Source organism: Megalobrama amblycephala, linkage group LG20 (assembly GCF_018812025.1).
Source record: "Megalobrama amblycephala isolate DHTTF-2021 linkage group LG20, ASM1881202v1, whole genome shotgun sequence".
Classification (NCBI taxonomy): Eukaryota; Metazoa; Chordata; class Actinopteri; order Cypriniformes; family Xenocyprididae; genus Megalobrama; species Megalobrama amblycephala.
Window position 1 is genome coordinate 35,122,974 of NC_063063.1, and position 21,264 is coordinate 35,144,237.

General features: G+C 39.3%; 1 protein-coding gene across 4 annotated transcripts in view; it reads right to left on the reverse strand.

The window, feature by feature from the left end:
• Window positions 1–21,264, reverse strand: part of LOC125255252 (testican-2-like) — a 113,386-nt gene that overhangs the window by 23,132 nt on the left and 68,990 nt on the right. The gene's annotated exons all lie outside the window — the stretch shown is intronic.

The following is a 21,264-nucleotide window of genomic DNA, read 5'->3' on the forward strand; positions in this document are numbered from 1 at the left end:
ATGAAAGAGGACAGCTCTGCGCTTCACATTTGCTTTAATTGTCATCTATTAATATATGATCTGGGAGAATATGAGCCGAGGGATTTCCCGCAGGACGCAGTATGTCTCCGGGAATTACTGAATAATAAAATCAAATAAAATAAATAATAAAAAAAGGTTCTATGGAATTATTTAATCAAAAATTAACATACTGTCATTATTTACTCATTATTATATCCTTCTAAACCTCAAAAATACAAAAGGTGAATGTCCTTATTATGGAACTGCAGCTAAATGTCAGCTAAAATAAAATAAAATAAAATAAAATAAATGTTTTAAGGAATTGTTTAATAAAAAAAAAGTTTTTTTTTTTACACTGATGAAATACAAAAGGTGAATTTTTGAAGACTCTTTATGCAGATGTTTATTCCAATCCATTTAAAATAAAATAAAATAAAATAAAATAAATGTTTTAAGGAATTGTTTAATAAAAAAGTTTTTTTTATACTGAAAAAATACAAAAGGTGAATTTTTGAAGACTCTTTATTGTTTCAGTCAATTTTATTTATTTTATTTAAAATAAAATAAAATAAAATATGTTTTAAGGAATCATTTAATACAAAAGGGTTTTTTTTACACTGAACAAAATACAAAATGTGAATTTTTAAAGAATTAAATTTTTTTAAAGAATTAAAAATTTTACCATTTTAAAATAATTTAAAAAAAATTATTTACTCTTCATACAGATGTTTAAGTCAATTTTATTTTATTTTATTTTAAATAAAATAAAATAAAATAATAAAGGAATCATTTAATTAAAAAGGTTTTTTTTTACACTGACAAAATATAAAAGGTGAATTTTTGAAGAAGTGCATAGGTTTATTCCAGTCAATTTAAAATAAAATAAAATAAAAAATGTGTTAAGGAATAGTTTAATAAAAAAGATTATGTTTTACACTGAAAAAATACCAAAAGATGAATTTAAGACACGCAGATGTTTTTTTCCAGTCATCAACCGTTTCAAGCTACAAAAGTGTCCAAAAACATTTTAAAAGTATCGTAAGAGTAGTCAGAGCTGCAGAAGAGAAGATTTTTTGTTTTGTTTTTTCTCACAAAAAGCATCAGAAATGATTTAGTTCTTCATCAAAAATATGTACTATAAGATTATAAGATTAAGCGGTTTGTTTAGAATAATGTGCAAAGACTAAAATGTCACAAAGAGACCAGGAACATGCATGAAAGTAATTGTGATTTCATGTTGACTCAGTACAGCTTCAAATGCTCAGGGTTTTGCTCATGCATGAAAGCTGGAAAAACTGTAAGACGTGAGTTTGCCCTCGCAGAAGACTGAATCAAACGCTGAAGACAGAACAGTGAAAGTGTCATCAGACACAAAGAGAGCGACGGCAGCTCGACTTCAGCTCAGATTTCTCATTATAATGTTGTCGAGCTCCTGGAGCGAATCCTACTGGGAAGCTCTGCTGAAATTTAGTTCCAATAAAATTTGCATGCTTCACGCTGCGCTGGTGCTGCACATGCATACTAATCTGACATTCACACATCCGCATGTGCAGCTTCTGCCAACACAATCAATTTGTGATTTTGTAGCATTTAGGAGCTGCACTGTTCAATTAGATGCAGACAAAGCCCTCGAGAATGAGCAAAATGTAAAGCAAAGCAGAAAAGAACAGATTGACAATAGTGCTCGATCAATATGGGTTTTTCAGCGGCTGCTGCAAGTAGTCATGTCTGGATGTCCAAATATCTGCTGATTAATCAAAGTTTGGGTCAAAGTTTGGCAGGTTAGCATGACTACATCAATATCTGCATCATTATGTGGATAAAAAGCTTCATTTGTTATTGACAAAAATACATAAAAATTCATTTTTTACAGAACTAAAATTCAGATTTTAATTGCATGCAAAATTTCTATTAGGATTATACAGTTTGAACATAAAACTAATACACTTAAGCCATAACTGACAATGTTTACGAGGATACAGGCATTTTCAAGCGCAAAGAGAGCTTAATTCAGGATTCGCACGCTGTCTGAGATGCAGCTTTCTGTGTGCGCGCTTCAGATGTTTGCACACATAAAACTTGACAGAGTAATGAATTGAGTTCCCGTTCACGTCTTCTTGAGCTTGAATAATTCAATTGGCAAGGCTTAAACTTTTGTGACAATGCATCACTGCCCCATCAAATCACGTTTGTTCACCGTTCTCACAACATTGCATTGCTATAATTCATAAAAATGTAACTGGCGATTGACACCGTTTCATATACTTACCAACACCCAGGATTAAGGGATTAGTTCACTTCAGAATACAAATTTCCTGATAATTTCCTCACCCCCATGTCATCCAAGATGTTTAAGTCTTTCTTTCATCAGTGGAAAAGAAATGAAGGTTTTTGAGGAAAACATTCCAGGATTTTTCTCCATATAGTGGACTTCACTGGGGTTCAACGGGTTGAAGGTCCAAATCTCAGCTTCAAAGAGCTCTACATGATCCCAGACGAGGAATAAGAGTCTTATCTAGAGAAACCATCACTCATTTTCTAAACAAAAATAAAAAATTATATACTTTTTAACCATAAATGCTCATCTTGCACTGCTCTGTGATGCTCCATGCATGACGTAATCATGTTGGAAAGGTCATGGAAGTACCGATCCAGTGTTTACAAAGAGAACGTGCAAAGACTAAGTCGAACGGCCTTTACAAAAAAAGGTAAAACAAAGATGTCGGACGATTTTGAAGTTGGAGGAGAAAATGAAATCTACTGCGGTACTTCCGGCTATATCACATGTGACCTTTCCATCATGATTACGTCATGCGTGGAGCATCACAGAGCAGTGCAAGATGAGCATTTGTGGTTAAAAAGTATATAATTTTTTATTTTTTTCAGAAAATGGCTGATGGTTTCTCTAGATAAGACTCTTATTCCTCGTCTGGGATCATGTAGAGCTCTTTGAAGCTGACATTTGGACCTTCAACCCGTTGAACCCCAGTGAAGTCCACTATATGGAGAAAAATCCTGGAATGTTTTCCTCATTTCTTTTTGACTGAAGAAAGAAAGACATGAACATCTTAGATGACATGGGGGTGAGTAAATTATCAGGAAATTTTAATTCTGAAGTGAACTAATCTTGCAATTTTATGCCCTGTATGACTGACAATTATGCATCACATTAAGTTTATTAGTTTGTTTATGTACAACAAATTTTATATGCAATTCAATACATAAATCTTACATTTAGCTCTAAATATTGCTTGAGTGTTTCAAGTATAGTCGGAGGGTGTGAAACTGTGCATGGAACTAAAAAATTACAAATGGTCTGTTTTTAAATCAATATTTCCTCGATGATGATCTAGAAACTGCGTAACGCTGATTGACAAAATCAGAGCTGACTGACGGGCCGATGACCCAGCAGCTTCTGTAATGAAACCCTGTCCACAAATCGCAGCACTCCACAAATTGCTTTGGCAGTGGAGACGCTACATGTCACTCCTCAAGCCTCAAAAGTGCCTCTCTGCCTGTCAGTCTGTGATCTGTGAAGTGGGGAGGACTATTTCTCCCCAAACGCTCCTCTCTGCAGTAACGTGTTTTGTTTTACTTTATTGTGGTTTCATTCTCAGAGAAAGCATATTTTTGTGGCAGATTAGCTCTGCTCCAAAACAGAGCAAGTCGTGTTGCTGTCTACATAGGGAACTAATTTACAAGGCAGCATCCTAAATAAAACATCTTCTTAGAAGTGACTGATTTGAAACACACAGGCAGCAACTTCACTCGACTCACGATTAGGGTTGTGTGTCTAATAAAAAAAAAACCTATAAAGAACATACAAATATTGGGTAAAATAGTCAATTTAAATGAGATTTAAAGGGGACATATCATGAAAATCTGAGTGCTATAATGAAGTGCATCTTCCAGTTTGAACAATGTAAGGCTGAGTGTGTGTTGCAATGAATACAATGCACAAACATACATTAGAATTTGGCCAAAAGAAGTCTCAGATACCGACGTTTGTTCAAACCCTAAAGCCGCATCACATGCATACTCGTGCACTGTAATGCATTGCAACAAAAGTGTCTTTAGGAGCAGCCTTAATGTCCTGAAATGTCTTAAAATGCTGTCTATATGTGTCTCACTACATGTCAGAACAGAGTAATAGTGTGCATTGCATCCCTCTCTGAAACACAACCCTGAGCTCTGTCAAAATTGCTGAGTTTTTTGCTTTCTTTCACTCACTATTTACGTTCTCTATGCGGTCTCGCTCTTGCAGTTCTGCCATTTACTGACAGACATGCCTGAGAAATAAAAGACTCGCCACTGCATCCTGTCAGAAATGCATTAAGGCTCTTCACAGAACGTGGTTTCATATCAGTCTGGCCATATGAGCACCATGAAACTGGACATTTGCTTCAGTCGAGCGTGTGTCGGTCTCCTCCTGGGCAGAATCCAAACAACCTCCGGCCTGCAGCTCTTATCGTGTGGCCAGAATAAATGGATATCACAGACCGAGGCTGCCAGCTGCCAGTCGAGTTTCACTTCCAACCCCACAGGAACAAGAGAGTAAACACAGTCACCTGTCCAGAACACTCCAGATCATCATTAACATTTGTACAAAGTCTGTGAAATGAATCAATTCAAAAGAGCAACTATGACAGAAGAAAACGGACATATTTCACGCTGATAATCCCACTTATAATGTTAATCCCACTTAAATTTTAAAGTTAATAACTGGAATTGCAAATAAAAATAAAAATAAATTAAACCTAAATTTTATTTATATTAACTAATAAAATGACAAAAGCACATAATGAAATTACTAAAAGTTAAACTAAAATTCAAATGAACACTAAAATTATAAAAATAAAAGCTACACTCTAAAAAATGCTGGGTTAAAAACAACCCAAGTTGGGTTGAAAATGGACAAATGGACCCAGCTTCTGGGTCAGGCGTAACAACCCAGAATTTGGGTGTTTTTTGCGTTACCCACCTCCTGGGTCAGGCGTAACAACCCAGCGTTTGGGTGTTTTTTGCGTTACCCAGCTCCTGGGTCAGATGTAACAACCCAGCGTTTGGGTAGTTTTTGCGTTACCCAGCTCCTGGGTCAGGCGTAACAACCCAGCGTTTGGGTAGTTTTTGCGTTACCCAGCTCCTGGGTCAGGCGTAACAACCCAGCGTTTGGGTAGTTTTTGCGTTACCCAGCTCCTGGGTCAGGCGTAACAACCCAGCGTTTGGGTGGTTTTTGCGTTACCCACCTCCTGGGTCAGGCGTAACAACCCAGTGTTTGGGTAGTTTTTGCGTTACCCAGCTCCTGGGTCAGGCGTAACAACCCAGCGTTTGGGTAGTTTTTTGCGTTACCCAGCTCCTGGGTCAGGCGTAACAACCCAGCGTTTGGGTAGTTTTTTGCGTTACCCAGCTCCTGGGTCAGGCGTAACAACCCAGCGTTTGGGTAGTTTTTTGCGTTACCCAGCTCCTGGGTCAGGCGTAACAACCCAGCGTTTGGGTAGTTTTTTGCGTTACCCAGCTCCTGGGTCAGGCGTAACAACCCAGCGTTTGGGTGTTTTTTGCGTTACCCAGCTCCTGGGTCAGGCGTAACAACCCAGCATTTGGGTAGTTTTTTGCGTTACCCAGCTCCTGGGTCAGGCGTAACAACCCAGCGTTTGGGTAGTTTTTTGCGTTACCCAGCTCCTGGGTCAGGCGTAACAACCCAGCGTTTGGGTAGTTTTTTGCGTTACCCAGCTCCTGGGTCAGGCGTAACAACCCAGCGTTTGGGTGTTTTTTGCGTTACCCAGCTCCTGGGTCAGATGTAAAAACCCAGCGTTTGGTTGGTTTTTGCGTTACCCAGCTCCTGGGTCAGACTTAACAACCCAGTGTTTGGGTGGTTTTTGCGTTACCCAGCTCCTGGGTCAGACTTAACAACCCAGTGTTTGGGTGGTTTTTGCGTTACCCATCTCCTGGGTCAGACGCAACAACCCAGCGTTTGGGTGTTTTTTGCATTACCCAGCTCCTGGGTCAGGCGTAACAGCCCAGTGTTTGGGTGGTTTTTGCGTTACCCATCTCCTGGGTCAGGCGTAACAACCCAGCGTTTGGGTGTTTTTTGCATTACCCAGCTCCTGGGTCAGGCGTAACAGCCCAGCGTTTGGGTGGTTTTTACGTTACCCAGCTCCTGGGTCAGGCGTAACAACCCAGCGTTTGGGTGTTTTTTGCATTACCCAGCTCCTGGGTCAGGCGTAACAGCCCAGTGTTTGGGTGGTTTTTGCGTTACCCATCTCCTGGGTCAGGCGTAACAACCCAGCGTTTGGGTGGTTTTTGCGTTACCCATCTCCTGGGTCAGACGCAACAACCCAGCGTTTGGGTGTTTTTTGCGTTACCCAGCTCCTGGGTCAGACTTAACAACCCAGTGTTTGGGTGGTTTTTGCGTTACCCATCTCCTGGGTCAGGCGTAACAGCCCAGCGTTTGGGTGGTTTTTGCGTTACCCATCTCCTGGGTCAGACGCAACAACCCAGCGTTTGGGTGTTTTTTGCGTTACCCAGCTCCTGGGTCAGACTTAACAACCCAGTGTTTGGGTGTTTTTTGCATTACCCAGCTCCTGGGTCAGGCGTAACAGCCCAGCGTTTGGGTGGTTTTTACGTTACCCAGCTCCTGGGTCAGGCGTAACAACCCAGCGTTTGGGTGTTTTTTGCATTACCCAGCTCCTGGGTCAGGCGTAACAGCCCAGTGTTTGGGTGGTTTTTGCGTTACCCATCTCCTGGGTCAGGCGTAACAACCCAGCGTTTGGGTGGTTTTTGCGTTACCCATCTCCTGGGTCAGACGCAACAACCCAGCGTTTGGGTGTTTTTTGCGTTACCCAGCTCCTGGGTCAGACTTAACAACCCAGTGTTTGGGTGGTTTTTGCGTTACCCATCTCCTGGGTCAGGCGTAACAACCCAGCGTTTGGGTGTTTTTTGCATTACCCAGCTCCTGGGTCAGGCGTAACAACCCAGCATTTGGGTGTTTTTTGCGTTACCCACCTCCTGGGTCAGATGTAACAACCCAGCGTTTGAGTAGTTTTTTGCGTTACCCAGCTCCTGGGTCAGACTTAACAACCCAGTGTTTGGGTGGTTTTTGCGTTACCCAGCTCCTGGGTCAGACTTAACAACCCAGTGTTTGGGTGGTTTTTGCGTTACCCATCTCCTGGGTCAGACGCAACAACCCAGCGTTTGGGTGTTTTTTGCATTACCCAGCTCCTGGGTCAGGCGTAACAGCCCAGCGTTTGGGTGGTTTTTACGTTACCCAGCTCCTGGGTCAGGCGTAACAACCCAGCGTTTGGGTGTTTTTTGCATTACCCAGCTCCTGGGTCAGGCGTAACAGCCCAGTGTTTGGGTGGTTTTTGCGTTACCCATCTCCTGGGTCAGGCGTAACAACCCAGCGTTTGGGTGGTTTTTGCGTTACCCATCTCCTGGGTCAGACGCAACAACCCAGCGTTTGGGTGTTTTTTGCGTTACCCAGCTCCTGGGTCAGACTTAACAACCCAGTGTTTGGGTGGTTTTTGCGTTACCCATCTCCTGGGTCAGGCGTAACAACCCAGCGTTTGGGTGTTTTTTGCATTACCCAGCTCCTGGGTCAGGCGTAACAACCCAGCATTTGGGTGTTTTTTGCGTTACCCACCTCCTGGGTCAGATGTAACAACCCAGCGTTTGAGTAGTTTTTTGCGTTACCCAGCTCCTGGGTCAGACTTAACAACCCAGTGTTTGGGTGGTTTTTGCGTTACCCATCTCCTGGGTCAGGCGTAACAACTCAGCGTTTGGGTGTTTTTTGCATTACCCAGCTCCTGGGTCAGGCGTAACAGCCCAGTGTTTGGGTGGTTTTTACGTTACCCAGCTCCTGGGTCAGATGTAACAACCCAGTGTTTGGGTGTTTTTTGCGTTACCCAGCTCCTGGGTCAGGCGTAACAACCCAGTGTTTGGGTGTTTTTTGCGTTACCCAGCTCACGGGTCAGATGTAACAACCCAGCGTTTGGGTAGTTTTTGCGTTACCCAGCTCCTGGGTCAGACGTAACAACCCAGAGTTTTTTAGAGTGTGATCATTTTTAGAGTTTATATGATTTCCACAACATTCAAGCCCATTAATCACATTTTCTTCATGCAAAATACATTTATTTGTTGTTATCTGGGGGTCAAATGTGACCTTTCTTGACAGAGATTCTGTTTGGAAAGTTTGTTAAAGTTTATCACATGAAACATACTGTTCTACATTCTATTTTTATTTCTATGTAATTCTGCAGGAAACACTGACTCTGCTCATCCAACACTTTCCCCTGAAGAACTGCAGAACAACCATCAAACTGAATCTGGCTGCAGGAGGTCCGTCATTAAAGTGAGAACAAAGACTTTCTCTAAAACATCATTATCACTGAAGCGGTCTCATCCGGAGGGTAACGCGTCTTTAACTCAAACACATAAAACAGAAAGACCTCCTGCGCCCACTGTGTCAGAGAAGACAAGGATATAAAAGACTTTCAGGAGAACAGAGGAAGCGCTCTGTTATTAGGTTTGATATTCCGAAGAGATGCGCGCTCACGTCACACATGATTTACGATTCTTCAAAAGATGCAATACCTGGAGATCCACCTGTGTCTCACGACTTCAGTCGGAGATCATATCTCCGCCTTAAATTATTCCCTGCTATCAGAAACCCGATCTGACACCCGAGAGGGTTTCAAATGAAGTCTTTCAGAAGGCTGCGATCCGAACGCTTACACACTGCTCACAAAAACCAACAACAAAGACTTTCACTGTCAAAAGAACAGCAGCTCGGTCCAGTGAAAAGACTCCAGCACATGTTGACATAACATCAGATGTGACTGGCTTTCAACGAATCAAAAACTCCATTACACTGCACTGCAAAAAAATGATTTTGCCACTCTTAGAAGGAAAGGTTTTATATGGAACCTCAACCCATTGGTCCTCTTTGGTTAAAAATGACCCAAAAATTTTTACGTTTTGACATTTTAATTTTTTTTTGCTTCATTGGAATGGGATTTTTAACATGGAATACTGTTTTAAATGAAAAATAGGCCTAATTTAAAAATATATTAGAAAAAAATGTGTATTTTTTCAATGGGGAAAAACAGCTAATAAAAATTGTATAAATATTGCATAGTTTCATAAAAAAACCTCAAAATTTTAAATAATAATCAAAAAAATATTATTGAACAAAAATATATTACGTTGGTTTTCCTGAAAAACAAAAAAGTTACATTTCAAGGCTTCTGTCACTTTTGATTGTGAAATAACCATCTTAGAACCTTCCCATCATGTGGTCATTTTCTGGGCGTAGTTTTAGTTTCAACTCATTTTTAATTTTCATTCAATTTTATGAATTAAACAGCTCATAAACATACTTTATCACTAGAAAATATTTAAGTAACCTGTTGAACATGAAAGTATTGTGTTTTTCCTTATACAGAACCTTTTTGGCATAAAGTGTTATTTAAAATTAAATCAAGAACCCTAGAGTTCTATATAGAACATTTTCCAGTACAAATATCTACACATTCTTAAATCAAAATTAATTTACTGTAGAAGAAGGTGGCTTCAGAAAATCAAAAATCATCAAAATGAAGTGAAACAAAAACAAATCATGTACTTGAATAACAACACAACTGTTTAATGGAAAGATGACCCTTGAAATACTTGACAGTAAAACAAGCATGCGTGTTAAGCATGTTCAACAGGAACACACTGGCCAAACATTCATGTTTGCTTCTGCATATATTTCCAGATTGCTTTTGCATTATATTTCCATACGTTTCTGCTTCTGTAACAGCTGAGCCTGATATCGGCAAAACCATTACCGTCTGTCTCAAGAAATATTAACAAGCTCTCTCACACAAACACATATAAATCTGGCCACTCAAAAGCAAAGCTGTTTCTTGCATATGCATTGAATCAAACTGATGTGAATCATTATGTGTGTTTAGTATCCATTGTTTACTAAATGATGCATTTCAACAATATCCCTTCTCTATGCACAGACATGATAAAACTCAACAGGCATAGACCTTAACAACATCAATCCTGACGCTTAATGACAAGTACATTTTTATATTTTCATTGCATGTGCAAAAATCAACGGAAACTGCATATGTACGTAAAGCTGGACTGAAAAATATAGCTGGCTTTGTATTGAGAAAGTAGCAAAACTGAAAAAAAAAAAAAAAAAACATGAATTAGGTTGTTAAAGTCACCATGAAATTAAAATTTGTCCTATTTATTTTCTAAACTCATGTTCCTGGAGTTATTGTGAATAATCCCATCAGTGCAAGTTATTTTAAATAATAACAATAATAAAAAATAATCGCCTTCATAATCTTTTATCAAAAGAAAGATTTTTTCTTTTCTGTTGAAGTCACAAATTCATCTTACTTTACAACCAATTGTCATAAAGAAACACTTTTTATCATTCAACCAATTTCCAACCAAAATCAATTTATGTCTTGCATTATTTAACTAGCTGAACATTTTTCTCTGCACTTCAAATCTCTAAATATGATCCAACTTGAATGTTATTTTTAATGTGATGATGGTGATTTGTAAAACTAAAAGTTTAAAGATGAAGGAACACTTTGTGGCAAACAAACTTTTATTTAAAAAGACATGAAATTATAACAGTATAAACAGTAGATGGTGGCAGAGCAGCAATTATTGGCTCATTAGCCATTTGCACTCCCTAATATATGGGGAAAAGTCACAAAGTCTCATGAAAAACAAAAACTTTTCTTCAAATTGTGGCTAAATTACACTGAAAGCAATTAAAGCTCATTTTATAATAACTGAAATAATCGTCAGTAATTCCAGTCTCACTTTCTGCTTGAAACTATGTAGGTTTGTAACTAATTTGCATAATGCCAGCCTATGCATTTCATTGGCTGAACAGCATCTCTTTGCCCCACCCTCAATCAATGTAGTTGTATCTGAGACTGGAAGAGTTTGGTTCGTGTTGTTCATGTCGAGAAGACGCTGTTTTCTGCTGCCAAAGCAAATCCACTTTGATGAGATTGATACGGTAAAACCGACGCCATCGTTACGGTTCGTATCAAGAGCTGAGATTCAGATATGCTAATGAGTGTTTAGTTTCCAACCAATCACAACAGACCGAGCCATCTGACCAATCAGAGCAGAGCAGCTCTCAGAAAGGCGGGGCTTAGAGACCAAATCTTTGATCGAACGGTTTCAGAAAATGTGTTTTTGACCTTGGATGCATGTAGAACTATTGTAGGAGACTCCAAAACAAAACTAGGAGCCTTTTTTAAAAAAGGGTGCACTTCAATGTGTATCATCTATACCCTCTTTTGCAAACAGGATGCATCACTTTTAAAACACCCTCTAACCTGCACCAGTGCAGCAAAACTAGTGTGGGCAGTGGAGGGCAGACGCATTGGTCACATCGCCCTGGGCAAGAGCAATTACCCACAATCCCCTGCTGTCTGACTGCAAGCATATGCAGAAGGACAAACAAGACTCCTCAGTGTCCCCTTCAGTATGTGTGCTAGTTTTATACAGCGATACCGAGAGCTGCAGACGGGGTGAAAGGTTTCTGATGATGAAAATTTAAAGGCCAGGTGCTGAGAGCAGATGCATCATTAAGAATTAAGCACCATCATGGTGGCAGTGAAGCAAGTTTATGGGTTCACATCCACATTAACGGACTGAACAAACTGGCCTAACGAGAACTCGAGTCTAGCTCTAAATAAATAAAATTCAGTCAGTCTGACACTAAATAACAGAATAAAAAGAGCATGACTGCTCATAAATTACCTCACATGTATAAGCACACTCTTTTTGTTGTTTCTTTCTTAGTTACACTACCTAAAACACTACAGTACTTCCCCTCGATACCATGTAAATACCATAGTTTTTAAGTATGGTAAACATTCATTACCATGGTATACTTTATTTAGGTGGTGTTCCATACAATGCATTATTAAAACCAACATTTGTATCTGTTAATTTTACTGAGCCAACATTAACAACGATTCTGTAACAAACGTATTGGTCATTAATGCATGCATTGGGTCTCTATTGTAAAGTGTTTCCATTAAAACACTCCTGCAACATTCCTATGGTTGCTATAACAACTAAAAAATAAGACCATCCACTGTCTCTGACAGCAACAAGATTTCTGTTCTTTTATGTACAATGTGTCCTGAATGTAAAATAAGCCCCAGTAACCAGTAAAGCTTTTAGAAGGACAAGAAGTTTTACATGCAGAAACTCAATACATTTGTATAATTTGCAGTGGCGCTCATGCCACACCCACTCCCTGAACCGTTTACCATATATATTGCAATAAAGTGTTTACCTGTAAACAGAAGAACACAACATAATCGAGGTACAAAGAGGAAAGTGATCTCATCCTGTTTACACTTAAATCCAAAAACTCCCAAAATGAAGTCATGTCATCATGAATGATTCAGCAGACACAAAAAGACAATCAGGCTTTAACTAACTAGTTTCTCATTAACGCACGCGAAAACCAAAAGCACAGACTTCAACACACACACTATTGGGCTTATGTGTCTATCAGTGACTACTTTACTTCTTTTCATTGAGCTTCTTCTCTTTTTTATCTGCCAAAACAATAAAAGCAACAATAAAAGCTACTGGCTCCCTTTCAATAAATAAAAATTTAAATTGATTTGGCCACAAAAAAAAAAACAGATGGCATTTCTATGAAATCTTGTTTCCGCCATGAAATAAAAAAAAAAAAGGTAATTGTGACTATTTATCTTACAATTCTGACTTTTTCTCAGAATTGCATGAAAAAAAATTCGCAATTGTGAGAAAAAAATTCAGAATTGCTTTATATCTCGCAGTTCTGACTTTATAACTCGCAATTCTGAATTTATATTTCACAATTCTGACTTTATATTTCACAATTCTGACATTATAACTCGCAATTCTGACTTTATATCTCGCAATTCTGACTTTATATTTCCCAATTCTGACTTTATATTTCCCAATTCTGACTTTATAACTAGCAATTCTGACATTATAACTCGCAATTCTGACTTTATAACTCGCAATTCTGACTTTATATCTCGCAATTCTGACTTTATATTTCCCAATTCTGACTTTATAACTAGCAATTCTGACATTATAACTCGCAATTCTGACTTTATAACTCGCAATTCTGACTTTATATCTCGCAATTCTGACTTTATATTTCCCAATTCTGACTTTATATTTCCCAATTCTGACTTTATATCTCACAATTCTGACTTTATAAGATGCAATTCTGACTTTATAACTCGCAATTCTGACTTTATAACTCACAATTCTGACTTTATAAGATGCAATTCTGACTTTATAACTCGCAATTCTGACTTTATAACTCACAATTCTGACTTTATAAGATGCAATTCTGACTTTATAACTCGCAATTCTGACTTTATAACTCGCAATTCTGACTTTATAACTCGCAATTCTGACTTTATATCTCGCAGTTCTGACTTTATAACTCACAATTCTGACTTTATAACTCGCAATTCTGACTTTATATCTCACAATTCTGACTTTATAAGATGCAATTCTGACTTTATAACTCGCAATTCTGACTTTATAACTCACAATTCTGACTTTATAAGATGCAATTCTGACTTTATAACTCGCAATTCTGACTTTATAACTCACAATTCTGACTTTATAACTCGCAATTCTGACTTTATAACTCACAATTCTGACTTTATATCTCGCAATTCTGACTTTATAACTCACAATTCTGACTTTATAAGATGCAATTCTGACTTTATATCTCGCAACTCTGACTTTATAACTCACAATTCTGACTTTATAAGATGCAATTCTGACTTTATATCTCGCAATTCTGACTTTATAACTCACAATTCTGACTTTATAACTCACAATTCTGACTTTATAACTCGCAATTCTGACTTTATATCTCGCAATTCTGACTTTATAACTCGCAATTCTGACTTTATATCTCGCAATTCTGACTTTATAACTCGCAATTCTGACTTTATATCTCGCAATTCTGACTTTATAACTCACAATTCTGACTTTATAAGATGCAATTCTGACTTTATATCTCGCAACTCTGACTTTATAACTCACAATTCTGACTTTATAAGATGCAATTCTGACTTTATATCTCGCAATTCTGACTTTATAACTCGCAATTCTGACTTTATAACTCGCAATTCTGACTTTATAACTCGCAATTCTGACTTTATATCTCGCAATTCTGACTTTATAACTCACAATTCTGACTTTATAACTCACAATTCTGACTTTATAACTCGCAATTCTGACTTTATATCTCGCAATTCTGACTTTATAACTCACAATTCTGACTTTATAAGATGCAATTCTGACTTTATATCTCGCAACTCTGACTTTATAACTCACAATTCTGACTTTATAAGATGCAATTCTGACTTTATATCTCGCAATTCTGACTTTATAACTCGCAATTCTGACTTTATAACTCGCAATTCTGACTTTATATCTCGCAGTTCTGACTTTATAACTCACAATTCTGACTTTATAACTCGCAATTCTGACTTTATAAGATGCAATTCTGACTTTATAACTCGCAATTCTGACTTTATAACTCACAATTCTGACTTTATAACTCACAATTCTGACTTTATAAGATGCAATTCTGACTTTATAACTCGCAATTCTGACTTTATAACTCACAATTCTGACTTTATATCTCGCAGTTCTGACTTTATAACTCACAATTCTGACTTTATAACTCACAATTCTGACTTTATAACTCGCAATTCTGACTTTATATCTCGCAATTCTGACTTTATAACTCGCAATTCTGACTTTATAAGATGCAATTCTGACTTTATAACTCGCAATTCTGACTTTACATCTCGCAGTTCTGACTTTATAACTCACAATTCTGACTTTATAACTCAATTCTGACTTTATAACTCGCAATTCTGACTTTATATCTCGCAATTCTGACTTTATAACACACAATTCTGACTTTATAAGATGCAATTCTGACTTTATAACTCGCAATTCTGACTTTATAAGATGCAATTCTGACTTTATAACTCACAATTCTGACTTTATAACTCACAATTCTGACTTTATAAGATGCAATTCTGGGTTTATAACTCGCAATTCTGACTTTATAACTCACAATTCTGACTTTATAAGATGCAATTCTGACTTTATAACTCACAATTCTGACTTTATATCTCGCAATTCTGACTTTATAACTCGCAATTCTGACTTTATATCTCGCAGTTCTGACTTTATAACTCACAATTCTGACTTTATAACTCGCAATTCTGACTTTATATCTCACAATTCTGACTTTATAACTCACAATTCTGACTTTATAAGATGCAATTCTGACTTTATAACTCGCAATTCTGACTTTATAACTCACAATTCTGACTTTATAAGATGCAATTCTGACTTTATAACTCGCAATTCTGACTTTATATCTCGCAATTCTGACTTTATAACTCACAATTCTGACTTTATAACTCACAATTCTGACTTTATAACTCACAATTCTGACTTTATAAGATGCAATTCTGACTTTATAACTCGCAATTCTGACTTTATATCTCGCAATTCTGACTTTATAACTCACAATTCTGACTTTATAACTCACAATTCTGACTTTATAACTCACAATTCTGACTTTATATCTCGCAGTTGTGACTTTATAACTCACAATTCTGACTTTATAAGATGCAATTCTGACTTTATAACTTGCAATTCTGACTTTATAACTCGCAATTCTGACTTTATGGGCCCTATTTTAACGATCTAAACGCAAAGTGTAAAGCGCACGGAGCAGGTGCACTCAGGGCGTGTCCAAATCCACTTTTGCTATTTTAATGACGGAAAAACGGTCCGTGCGCCGGGGCGCATTTTTGAAATGGGTTGTCCCTATTCTCTTAATGAGTAATGGGCGTAACATTCAATAAACCAATCAGAGAGTCATCTCCCATTCCCTTTAAGAGCGAGATGCGCTCGTGCCATGGCGGATTGCTATTTACATGGCGTACACGCGATGAGTCAGTTAATATATATATATATATGTGTGTGTATTGGCACGATTGTTCAATTAATTAGCCAATTTCGTTCATCATTATAAGTAGTAATAGGCTGAATTGAAAATAGATAGCCTAATTCTAATACACGCAATGACTATTCATCATTACATTTTTATATTTATGTAGCCTACACAATAATATTCTTTTACACTGTAATCCTTTTGTTTTTAATATTTGGCATGTTTGTGTGATGCGCATCCCTGTGTGTAATAAGCAATGTCAACGCGCACTGTGGACGCGCCCAGAGGTGCAGTTTCTACCAACGCGCTCTAACAAAAAAATATTGCGCCATTGACTTTAGACTTTAGACCAGGTTTGAGTTGGTCTATGGCGCAGTCTATTTTCAGCTCCTTAAAATAGCAATGCACCGGCAATGCGCCTGAACACACCTCTTTTTTAGACCAGCACGCCCATGGGCGCACTAACTGGCGCAAATGCATTTACTAATTTAAGGACGTGGCGCTGAACGTGAAAACGCGAACGGCGCCGGACGCAAACTAGCAAACACACTTGCGCTGCGCCTTGCGTCGCATTGCGCCGGGTGTATTATAGGGCCCTATATCTCGCAATTCTGACTTTATAAGATGCAATTCTGGCTTTATAACTCACAATTCTGACTTTACATCTCGCAATTCTGACTTTATAACTCACAATTCTGACTTTATAACTTGCAATTCTGACTTTATAACTTGCAATTCTGACTTTAAAAAAAAGCTACTCAAAAGCTACTTCCCACAAATGAGGAAAACAACAAAGCGATTCATCTTAATTTAATTCTGAATGATGCACAACCCTAGTTTATCTTCATCCAATCAATTCCCCTTAAATAAAACAAGTCGTTTTTTTCCTTTTCACTCAGAAATACACCAATTTACAAAACTAAAATGTGTAGCAAACGTCAGCTCGACTATGAAGCTCACTATTTAAGCTCACACTTTTGAGAACCAAAAATGTACTGCTGCAAAAGCAAACAAACCTTTTTTAACATTTAATTTTACTGCCTAGTTCAGAGCAGACTAACTGTGAATTCACTTGACTAGTTTCATAAATTCTTCTCATCCAAAAATGCAAAGACAAATCTACACCTCACTTCTCTAGTATTTACACCATGAATTAAACAATTACAGGCAACAAACTCCCTTTAATCTGACTTATTCACAGCAGTTGCAACAAATCATTCTCAGCATATTCTCCATATTTTTCTGTGAAACAACCATCTGTGCAAGACGCTGCATTATCAGAGTAAAGAAATCTGTTTAAAACATGACTGCAACATAACAGATTCTTCATAACTGACGGAGATGAGACGCTGCTTTCCTAACGATTGTCTCGGGGATAGTGCTGTTATTAATAACAATGATGCCGCGCTGCAGAGCTATTAATCAATCACTGCTTCGGTGCACAGATATTACTCAGTCCGCGCCGTTACGTTTGAGTGACACTTCCCTTCAGCAGCTTCAGCTAATTGTGCTCGAATCTGTTCTGAAGTTTGGGATTTGCATCACATTATGCAAAAACAGGTGCTAACGTGACAGGAGCATCAGTCAGCTGCTTACAGAGTCGACTTTCCTCAGTGAATCACCTGACAGATTTCGAAATACTCTTGTATTTCTAGCATAGTTTGATATAGTCCACATTTAACATGCAGCAAGCACAAAATACTCACAATTTGACTTTTTGGAAATGTATTTTGTCATGCAGCCTGTACTAACAAACACAAGGAGACGAGAAGAAACACAAGACTGCTACAGTAAAGAAGTATAGCATGAGGCTCATAGACTGTGTTTACAGTGTTAGGAGTGTGAATAAACATGTCACACAGAAGCATTAATCACATACACACATCATTAGTGTGAGAAAATATCTCTAGTCTGGCATATGGCACAATGCATCAGCTCATCATTTACATTTTAACACTCCAGATTTCACCTCTGACCAGCGTGAAACTTCTGAAGTTTGAAAGACGCAGGATTTATTCACACAATATTCATCATGCATCACCATATCCATGTGCGTTCAGCTCAGCGTAATAGATAGTATTTTAGGAACCAAAATAAATTAACTGTCTTGTACCTTTGTCTCTTTTTACTCACAAGTTGACTGATAAACTGCAATATTGCATGGGTAAATCAAATTGTAAGCAATCTGACCGTGACACTGATCAAATGACTTCAAACAATTTGACCTCAATGGAAAACCTGAATACACCAGAAGATTATCTACACTCTAAAACATCTTGATGGGTTGAGCCTCTTCGGTCATTTTTTGGGGTTATTTTTCCAGTGTTTGGGTAGTCTCTGTGTTACCCAGATCCTGGATCAGACGTAATAACCCAGCATTTGGGTAGTTTTTGCGTTACCCAGATCCTGGATCAGATGTAATAACCCAGCATTTGGGTAGTTTTTGTGTTACCCAGATCCTGGGTCAGATGTAATAACCCAGCATTTGGGTAGTTTTTGTGTTACCCAGATCCTGGGTCAGAGGTAACAACCCAGCGTTTGGGTAGTTTCTGTGTTACCCAGATCCTGGGTCAGGCGTAACAACCCAGCGTTTGGGTAGTTTTTGCGTTACAAAGATCCTGGGTCAGGCGTAACAACCCAGTGTTTGGGTAGTTTTTGCGTTACCCAGATCCTGGGTCAGATGTAACAACCCAGCGTTTGGGTAGTTTTTGCGTTACCCAGATCCTGGGTCAGAGGTAACAACCCAGCGTTTGGGTAGTTTCTGTGTTACCTAGATCCTGGGTCAGAGGTAACAACCCAGCGTTTGGGTAGTTTCTGTGTTACCCAGATCCTGGGTCAGAGGTAACAACCCAGCGTTTGGGTAGTTTCTGTGTTACCCAGATCCTGGGTCAGGCGTAACAACCCAGCGTTTGGGTAGTTTTTGCGTTACAAAGATCCTGGGTCAGGCGTAACAACCCAGCGTTTGGGTAGTTTTTGCGTTACCCAGATCCTGGGTCAGATGTAACAACCCAGCGTTTGGGTAGTTTCTGTGTTACCCAGATCCTGGGTCAGAGGTAACAACCCAGCGTTTGGGTAGTTTTTGCGTTACCAAGATCCTGGGTCAGATGTAATAACCCAGCGTTTGGGTAGTTTTTGTGTTACCCAGATCCTGGGTCAGATGTAATAACCCAGCATTTGGGTAGTTTTTGTGTTACCCAGATCCTGGGTCAGAGGTAACAACCCAGCGTTTGGGTAGTTTCTGTGTTACCCAGATCCTGGGTCAGGCGTAACAACCCAGCGTTTGGGTAGTTTTTGCGTTACCAAGATCCTGGGTCAGATGTAATAACCCAGCATTTGGGTAGTTTTTGTGTTACCCAGCTCCTGGGTCAGATGTAATAACCCAGCATTTGGGTAGTTTTTGTGTTACCCAGATCCTGGGTCAGAGGTAACAACCCAGCGTTTGGGTAGTTTTTGTGTTACCCAGATCCTGGGTCAGAGGTAACAACCCAGCGTTTGGGTAGTTTTTGCGTTACCCAGATCCTGGGTCAGGCGTAACAACCCAGCGTTTGGGTAGTTTTTGCGTTACCCAGATCCTGGGTCAGAGGTAACAACCCAGCGTTTGGGTAGTTTTTGCGTTACCCAGATCCTGGATCAGATGTAATAACCCAGCATTTGGGTAGTTTTTGTGTTACCCAGATCCTGGGTCAGATGTAATAACCCAGCATTTGGGTAGTTTTTGTGTTACCCAGATCCTGGGTCAGATGTAATAACCCAGCGTTTGGGTAGTTTCTGTGTTACCCAGATCCTGGGTCAGAGGTAACAACCCAGCGTTTGGGTAGTTTCTGCGTTACCCAGATCCTGGGTCAGGCGTAACAACCCAGCGTTTGGGTAGTTTTTGCGTTACAAAGATCCTGGGTCAGGCGTAACAACCCAGTGTTTGGGTAGTTTTTGCGTTACCCAGATCCTGGGTCAGATGTAACAACCCAGCGTTTGGGTAGTTTTTGCGTTACCCAGATCCTGGGTCAGAGGTAACAACCCAGCGTTTGGGTAGTTTCTGTGTTACCCAGATCCTGGGTCAGAGGTAACAACCCAGCGTTTGGGTAGTTTCTGTGTTACCCAGATCCTGGGTCAGAGGTAACAACCCAGCGTTTGGGTAGTTTCTGTGTTACCCAGATCCTGGGTCAGGCGTAACAACCCTGCGTTTGGGTAGTTTTTGCGTTACAAAGATCCTGGGTCAGGCGTAACAACCCAGTGTTTGGGTAGTTTTTGCGTTACCCAGATCCTGGGTCAGATGTAACAACCCAGCGTTTGGGTAGTTTCTGTGTTACCCAGATCCTGGGTCAGAGGTAACAACCCAGCGTTTGGGTAGTTTCTGTGTTACCCAGATCCTGGGTCAGAGGTAACAACCCAGCGTTTGGGTAGTTTTTGCGTTACCAAGATCCTGGGTCAGGCGTAACAACCCAGTGTTTGGGTAGTTTTTGCTTTACCCAGATCCTGGATCAGATGTAATAACCCAGCATTTGGGTAGTTTTTGTGTTACCCAGATCCTGGATCAGATGTAATAACCCAGTGTTTGGGTAGTTTTTGCGTTACCCAGATCCTGGATCAGATGTAATAATCCAGCATTTGGGTAGTTTTTGTGTTACCCAGATCCTGGGTCAGAGGTAACAACCCAGCGTTTGGGTAGTTTCTGTGTTACCCAGATCCTGGGTCAGAGGTAACAACCCAGTGTTTGGGTAGTTTTTGCATTACACAGATCCTGGGTCAGATCTAACAACCCAGTGTTTGGGTAGTTTTTGTGTTACCCAGATCCTGGATCAGATGTAATAACCCAGCATTTGGGTAGTTTTTGTGTTACCCAGATCCTGGGTCAGGCGTAACAACACAGCATTTGGGTAGTTTTTGCGTTACCCAGATCCTGGGTCAGACAAAACAACCCGGCGTTTGGGTAGTTTTTGCGTTACCCAGATCCTGGGTCAGACAAAACAACCCAGCGTTTGGGTAGTTTTTGTGTTACCCAGATCTTGGGTCAGATGTAACAATCCAGCGTTTGGGTAGTTTTTGTGTTACCCAGATCTTGGGTCAGATGTAACAACCCAGCGTTTGGGTAGTTTTTGCGTTACCCAGATCCTGGGTCAGACAAAACAACCCAGCGTTTGGGTAGTTTTTGCGTTACCCAGATCCTGGGTCAGACAAAACAACCCAGTGTTTGGGTAGTTTTTCCGTTACCCAGATCCTGG